The following is a 7,030-nucleotide window of genomic DNA, read 5'->3' as shown; positions in this document are numbered from 1 at the left end:
CTTTAGCAGGTAATGGCATATGGGGTTAAACGGGTTGGGGTTTGCGTGCAATTCCTTCCAGATGGATGAATTTGTATTCTATATGTTGGAAAGGGTTCCCTGTGGCCATGTGCATGTCAAATGATTTGTCAAGACCTATCAAACACAGGGAAGTGGTCACCTTAACCCTATGAGTTGCTTTGGAGTGGTCTCTCTGGTTGCTGCTTTGCCACAGCTAAAGGAGACCATGTTTGTGTGAAGGCAAGCCTGTCCCTCCCATCTTAAAGGCCATTGTTGTGCTTTCTTTAAAGACATCCCTGTGTGTTTTCTGGGCATGTCTTTTACTACTGCTAGCTTGTGTTCGACTCAGGTTTCCCACTTCCAGGGCTGGCTTTCAGGTCCTCCTGGTTTTGAGAACACTGAACATATATGAAGTAATGTATTACTTGTTTCGAAGTTGTGAAGGATATAAAAATATTCTGCACTGGCAATGCCTCTGAACAGCTTTCACAATTTCCTCTCCTCACCACCCCCACATATACTTTCTCTCCGGAGCGTTTCTGCAGTGATACTGTGCAGGGCTCTGCGTTGGCTGCAGTCAGCTGTGTCCTCCATCACCCAGATACTCCTTCACACCGCTGTGTCCCCCAGGGAATCACCCACCACAATCTGAGCTACAGGGTGGGAGAGAGGCAAGTGCAATTATTTGGTGCCTGAGGACAGTGAGATCTTTCTTACTGCTCTGGGGATGCTTCATAGTATGTGAGCATGATTTCAGCCTGATATCCCAGACTGAATTTATTTAAGGGTGTATATATTAAGATTATGCCTGTCCTGATCTACCCTCTTTATTTCCCTCTCTCTTAATCATAGTGTTCAAAATGATTAAAACAAATTAAAATGCAAACCAGCAACATAATCAAACAGAATTAATAGCTGGTTATCGTGAAATAACATTGAAATAAAAGATAAATAATTTATGACTAAGTCCCTCATCAACTTCAGATGGCCATAAAACAACACTAACGAGCTATCACCCAAACCTCAAGAATATGTGTAGCCACATTACCTGAGCCTGGCTCTTGCCTTCAGGCCCTGATCATGTTTCAAATTTAAAGATGTTCGTATGCCTTTCTTAGACAATCTTATAGCTTATAATTTTTATGCATGTAGTTTCAAATTTTAAAATAACTGCATTTATATGGATCTGAAGATTTATAGACATGCTGAAAATGTTCAGTATTTTACAAATGTAAGTTTTTATTAATGAACCCTCACAAGTCATGTGTATGCCTCGTTAGCTATACACTTGGTTTACAGAGAGACACGTCAGGGGACAACAAGGAACAAGGGCTCATGCAAGGTAGGAAGGAAAACTCTGGTTACCAAACTAGAATATTCTGGATTATTGGTATTTCTGAAAGGCTTTGGCACCAGCATTTTCAGTACTTGCCAAATACCTCCAAGACAGGTAGGTCAGAGCAATTTAAAGTTCTTGGATTTTTATTTTCTTTTCTTTTAAAGTTTAACCGAGCTATAAATAAGCATCTGTACCTCAAACATAAAAATGAGACTGAATACTTTTGATGAGCCTAATGAGTATTATCTCTAAAATGGGATGTGAATATGTTCATAGATGTAAATTCAATGGGCTGAATAGCCTGAAAATACTCCAGGAACGCTTGAGGAGCTTCTTTCTGTTCATATTACCATTTTTTTGCCATATGGATGGGTGTAAAGGGAGATTGATTGGAGGAGTTGTTATTGTAATGTATGCATTAAGATGGTTCCTTTGTTTCAATATGTTGATTGCATTTTCAAGATGATGTGAAGCTAGTTTAAACAAAATGAGATGTATAGAAGCTTTATGTTCTCCTTTCTCTTCAGTTTCTGCTCAGGCCCATATGATTTTCAGGAAAAGGTTAGTAGTTTGTAGGGATTATAGCATATTGATGAAGAACAAAATTTATGTCTTCCCCCATGTTTTGAATGGAACAGCAACATCTGATGAAAATGTCTTTTAGTGAGAAGAGTGAGGAGATTGTAATTGGATTAGAGTACACACTTTCATTTTAGGAATATTCTTGAGCTAAAATGTGCTATCAGTCTGTAAAGAATTCAATGCACTTTATACCGTGCAAAATCAAATGTTCATCAACCTTGATTTTTAAACCATTTGTTAGGGTTTGCCTGTCAACAATATGCCATACTGCTGTGGGACACGTGTGGAAAGGCCACACTGGCATACACAGCTTTGGGGTTGCTTTAGCAATGCTCTTCAAGGAATGATGGTGATGCTTGTCTTCCCTACCTTGGTGACTTTCCTCTGTCTCTTGTAAGGAAAGGATATTCACTTGCTGAAACACATTTGGTGACGGAAGGTTTTGTGAATTGGCTACGGCAGTCAGTCAGATTCAGTTTTACGGGTGGTGTCTTGTACAAAACAATATTCTGGACATCCGGTTAAAATGAGGGAAGTTGGATTTGTTTTTTTCCCCACACTGGATATCTTATTTGATTCAATTTGCATGCTATTTAAATTTTTAAAGTTTAGTGTTTGTGATCTGTTTGCTTTTCCACTCCAGCTCATTTGCAAGCCGATGCAGGATGTTGCATTCTAAATTTGGAAACCATTTGATTTCGATACAAAAAGTAGATCGATTGCAATTCGCAAGATGAGAGCATGGTTACTAATTCTATTGGATATCTCAGAGCAGTTTCTTGCCAGTGAAAGGACTGTATCTTTTCTGCCACAATGAATTCCATACATTTTAATGTGCACATCTGTAATTTCTTTTTGCTTTATTTTTTTAAATTATACCTCTTCTAAAGTCTTTTGAAGACACTGATTGTCTGTGTTGGTGCACACCAACCAGTGCTAGATTTTTTGGCAGCAAGATGTTATTCATGCTATATATATAAGCTCCACATTGTCTTAAAGACAGGATAGGTATTTGTCTTGAGATTTCAGCTGAGAGCTGGGTTTCTGAGCCAACTGAGCTTTTACAAGCTAGGCACATTTTAAAAAAATCTAAATACTATTTAGAATAAATGGTAGCATTAATTGCAGTCAATTCTCTATAAAAGGAATAAGTTATCACTTAATTGCATTTAAATTTGTAATACAAAAGTGTATCTTGATTAAAGAAAGAACTAGATCAGGATAATTCTTTTCTTTGGTGATGAGTGAAATTTATACAGAAAAATCACATTATCCTGTGGAGCTGTCATTGGCTTCTTCCTGTAGTTGGTTCTCAGTCTTCAAATAGATATTCAAACAACCGACTGTCATTTAAGCTTTGGATATTTTTCCGTCTCAGACAATAATTCTCTGCACCCAAAGTTGAAAGCTTTCCAGCTTTATGCTATCTCTGTTCTGTGGGGGTGCAGGTAGGAAGCAACTGTATAAATTGGCATGTATATTTCTTCATGGTATAATTTGCAATCAAGTGGAAATGAAACTATTTCAGTTTTGGTTTGTTTTTATTTTTTTCTTTATGACTGATTCAACCCCTTGCTTAGAAATTCCAAGTGTTAATCCAGGAGGGGGCAGGAAAGAAAGGACATGTGTCCCAAAACCCTGCTAGGGAATGAAAGGTGCTCAACAGAATTATTTTCTGAAAGATTGAAACCTGGTGTGTTGTGTGAAGTCTAATTTTAGACCACATTATGCTGCAATATGGTATCAGATTCAAAGAGCAGCAGGTGTCAGAGAATCTGCTAGCTGACACTCCATGTTACAGCAGAAAAGCTTTATTAAATTCATTTTCTAAGCCACAAATAGGACTCTGACATGGTGTGAAATTCAGCTAAACTGAACTTCTTCAGCCCCTGCTCTACCATGTCATGGATTTTCTGTGATCGCCCACTGTGGTCTGGCTAGCCCAAGTTTGGAAATTCCAGCTATTAGCCTTAGCAGGAAAATTCTTCGCTTTCAAGCACTGTGTGCTTCCCACCCGCAACCTAAGGAATCCTCAAGGGGGTCTGAAATGAGATAAAACCCAATCCTGAGCCAAGTGAGAATAGGAAAATCTATTTCATGCCTTTCCCACAGGAGATGGGTCTAATTCACTGGCAAATGTTTTGTGATGGCTTTGGGGTTATCTGGATGAAAGAGCTATTTTTATTTTGAATATTTGAAATATGGCTACACCCTAAATTTCTGTGTATGAGATGTTTTCCTGAAATTTAAAAGGTTTGTCAGTGTAGAGTTATAAATTATGCCGACACAACTTATAGTGGCAAGGCATTTTTAATGCATGCTTTCTATATCAGTCCTGTGAATGAGCAAACCCATGCTGGCATGAGGAAGGACTCTGCTCCAGCTCCTCTGCAGTGGGCTTTGTGCTGCCACTGCTCCTGATCCCAATGGAGATATATGCTTTGGCTCTGCATCTGTGCTTCCCGGCAGCAGGAGCTCAGTCTCGCGCCTCTGCGGTGCTTGCCCTCCAGTTCTTCACTTCTGCTTGAAGCAGGCTGCAAAGCAGTGGCTTAGTGGTACATGGACTAACAAAGTCTTCCAGACATGGACAGATAAGAGGGAGGAAGTGTCTTCATTACTGCTAATTTTGCCTTGTAGTGCCCTGATTTTACCTGTAGCTGTTGTGTAAGGGGAATTCAGTAGCCATAGCAATAGGGATAGTGTTATGAGAGAAGTTGCCATTCATTTTAGGCTGCTCTGGCTGGGTTTAAACATTCCTGGAAGTGTTGGGAAGTAGCAGAGAAGATCAGAAAAGAATTGTCAAGGCTCCTAGAAGCCTGTGGAATTAATTTTGAGAGCTCCCCTTGGACAAAACAATGTCAGGTAAAGACAGTGTTTTATACAGATCAGATGTGATCAGCTCAGCATTGCTGGCAGTCCCAGGGAGTAGCAGAATACAAATGAAAAAGAAATGTTCAGAGTGTGAGTTAAAGTACTTTCTCTTTTTTATTTTTCCTTTGGGGAGCAGGGGTGGGGGGGAGGAGGATTCATCCTTGCCTATTTTTTTGGAGATAATTCCGTATCTGATCTCATAAAAAGTAAAGATATAACATGCACAGGACTATTTTCTAGGGGTGCTTGTAATTGATGGGGTTCTGTTGTATCTTGGGTCCTTGCTGGGAGCCTGAATTGCCTTTAGCCAGTCTGCTTTGCTCAGAGAGGTCCTTGGCAAAGGAAAGGGGATAAACATAAAAATCTTCAGGGAAGAACTGGGAGATTTGGGGTTTGCATACAGACCCGTTCACAGGCTGGTTGCCTGATGGCTTCTGTGAGTTGTGGAAAGATCTCTTTTTGGGGCAATGCAAGGTGCTGCTTTTTGTCATTTATCTCATTCAAATTCTCACCCAATAGCCTGGCAATGCAAGTTGCACACTCACTGACTTTGATTGCCAGAACAACAGAAAACCCCTAATTTTGGTCATGTTTTCAAGTACAGTAGTTGTACTATGACAAGCATTCCTATATGAAATACATGGGAAGTGTGGCTAAGCAATGACCTGATCCAGGGCTGGAAGATCAGCCCATTGGCAGTCAGATGGACTGGGACACCTGAAAAGTGTATCCAGCTTTGTAAGCAGTGCAGGGATGGGAGCTGAGCTGTGTGGAGTCTGAACAGTTTGAAGTCAATGTGAAATGTGAAAGTGGCCTTGTCAGTTTGTGGGCAAACACAAATAAGCTGGTAATAGTCAGTGCAAACCATTCACAAGATTTTTGCAGCAGATTCAGTGTAACTGTGTTGTTTCATATGAATCCACATCGAATTTTTGTCTGTAAATAAACCTGAAATTACAGCCAAATCCTCAACTGAGGCTTTAAATATAAAATTGAGAACAATATTGTTGGATGCTGGGTGAACCCTTCAAATTGTTTTCAGGTATCTCCACTGGGCTCCTGCAACACAAAATGCATTGGGGTACTTATGAGAAGTAGTAGCTAAAAATGCCAAGTACCTACCACTTAATGGCCATTCTTAGAAAGAGTGTCTGCAACACTGACAGCAGTAGATGTATTTTGTTCTAACAGGTAAAACTGCTTGTATTTGGGATAGGAGTTTTTATTTTGTTCATGATTTTTTACAAGGAAACAAGACTTCAGCCTGGGCACTGCATCAGTGCTTTGGAGAAGGCAGGAGAGCTCTAATTCAATTTCTGGCACTGCTGTTCTTGTGCAGAAACCATCAATATAATCATAATATGTTTTCAGACCGTATTATGTGGAGAAAATCTCTGACTTCATCTGAAAGGTGACCTGTAAAGGAAACTTTAAAATTGGCTTCTACCACTCCTTTTTGTTTTGTTTTTACCTTTGGGTTTCAAAAATGTTGTACAAAGGTCGGGGAAGCTTTAAATATTCCCAGCTTTCTGCTTGTGGGTTTCTTTGTTATTATATTTAAAAATAACAGGAATGCAAAGTCTGATTTTGCTGCTCTCCCCCTTCCCCTTCTTTCCCTGGGCAATTCCTTGGGGATTTCAAGGACAGGAAAGTGAAACATGGCTTGGAGAATTGGAGGCATTTAGGTTTTTAAAAAGAAGAGCTTTCTTCTAAGTGCTTGGACTCAACAGGTGTTAGCGCAACAAGCAGAATGTTAGACCTGAACCAGTCTGACTTGACATTTCTTCTTTCTAGTGCAACTTTCACAACTTTCATCTTTTTCTGTAGCCATAATTACATTAGTTTTCATGGGGATTTTTTAGGATAGAGAGATCGTAAACTTTTAAATGTTAAAATATTTTTCCACCCTTTATATTTTTTATTTTTTTTAGTATCATCTCAAGTTGGTTTATATATCACAGATAAGAGGAAAAATGAATTTATTTTTAACTAATTATGAAGAGAAGACTCCAGAAGCTCTAGGTTAGGAGCAAGAGTGAAATAAGCAGCAACTCCACAGCCTCCGGTACAAATACAGAAGTATGTGACTTCACAAGCTACGGTCCTGGTGGTATGCAGGGTTCAGTAGCTGGGCAGCCACGCTGAAAAGGAAACCATTGCTCTGCAGCTGATCTATTTAAGGAAAGTTGGATGTTGATGTGCAGCGGGAGTTTTACGCTTGAAATCAGATGTGAGTGG

The sequence above is a fragment of the Strigops habroptila genome, chromosome 9 (assembly GCF_004027225.2).
Source record: "Strigops habroptila isolate Jane chromosome 9, bStrHab1.2.pri, whole genome shotgun sequence".
In the NCBI taxonomy this organism is placed as follows: domain Eukaryota; kingdom Metazoa; phylum Chordata; class Aves; order Psittaciformes; family Psittacidae; genus Strigops; species Strigops habroptila.
Note: the sequence above shows the minus strand (reverse complement) of the source record.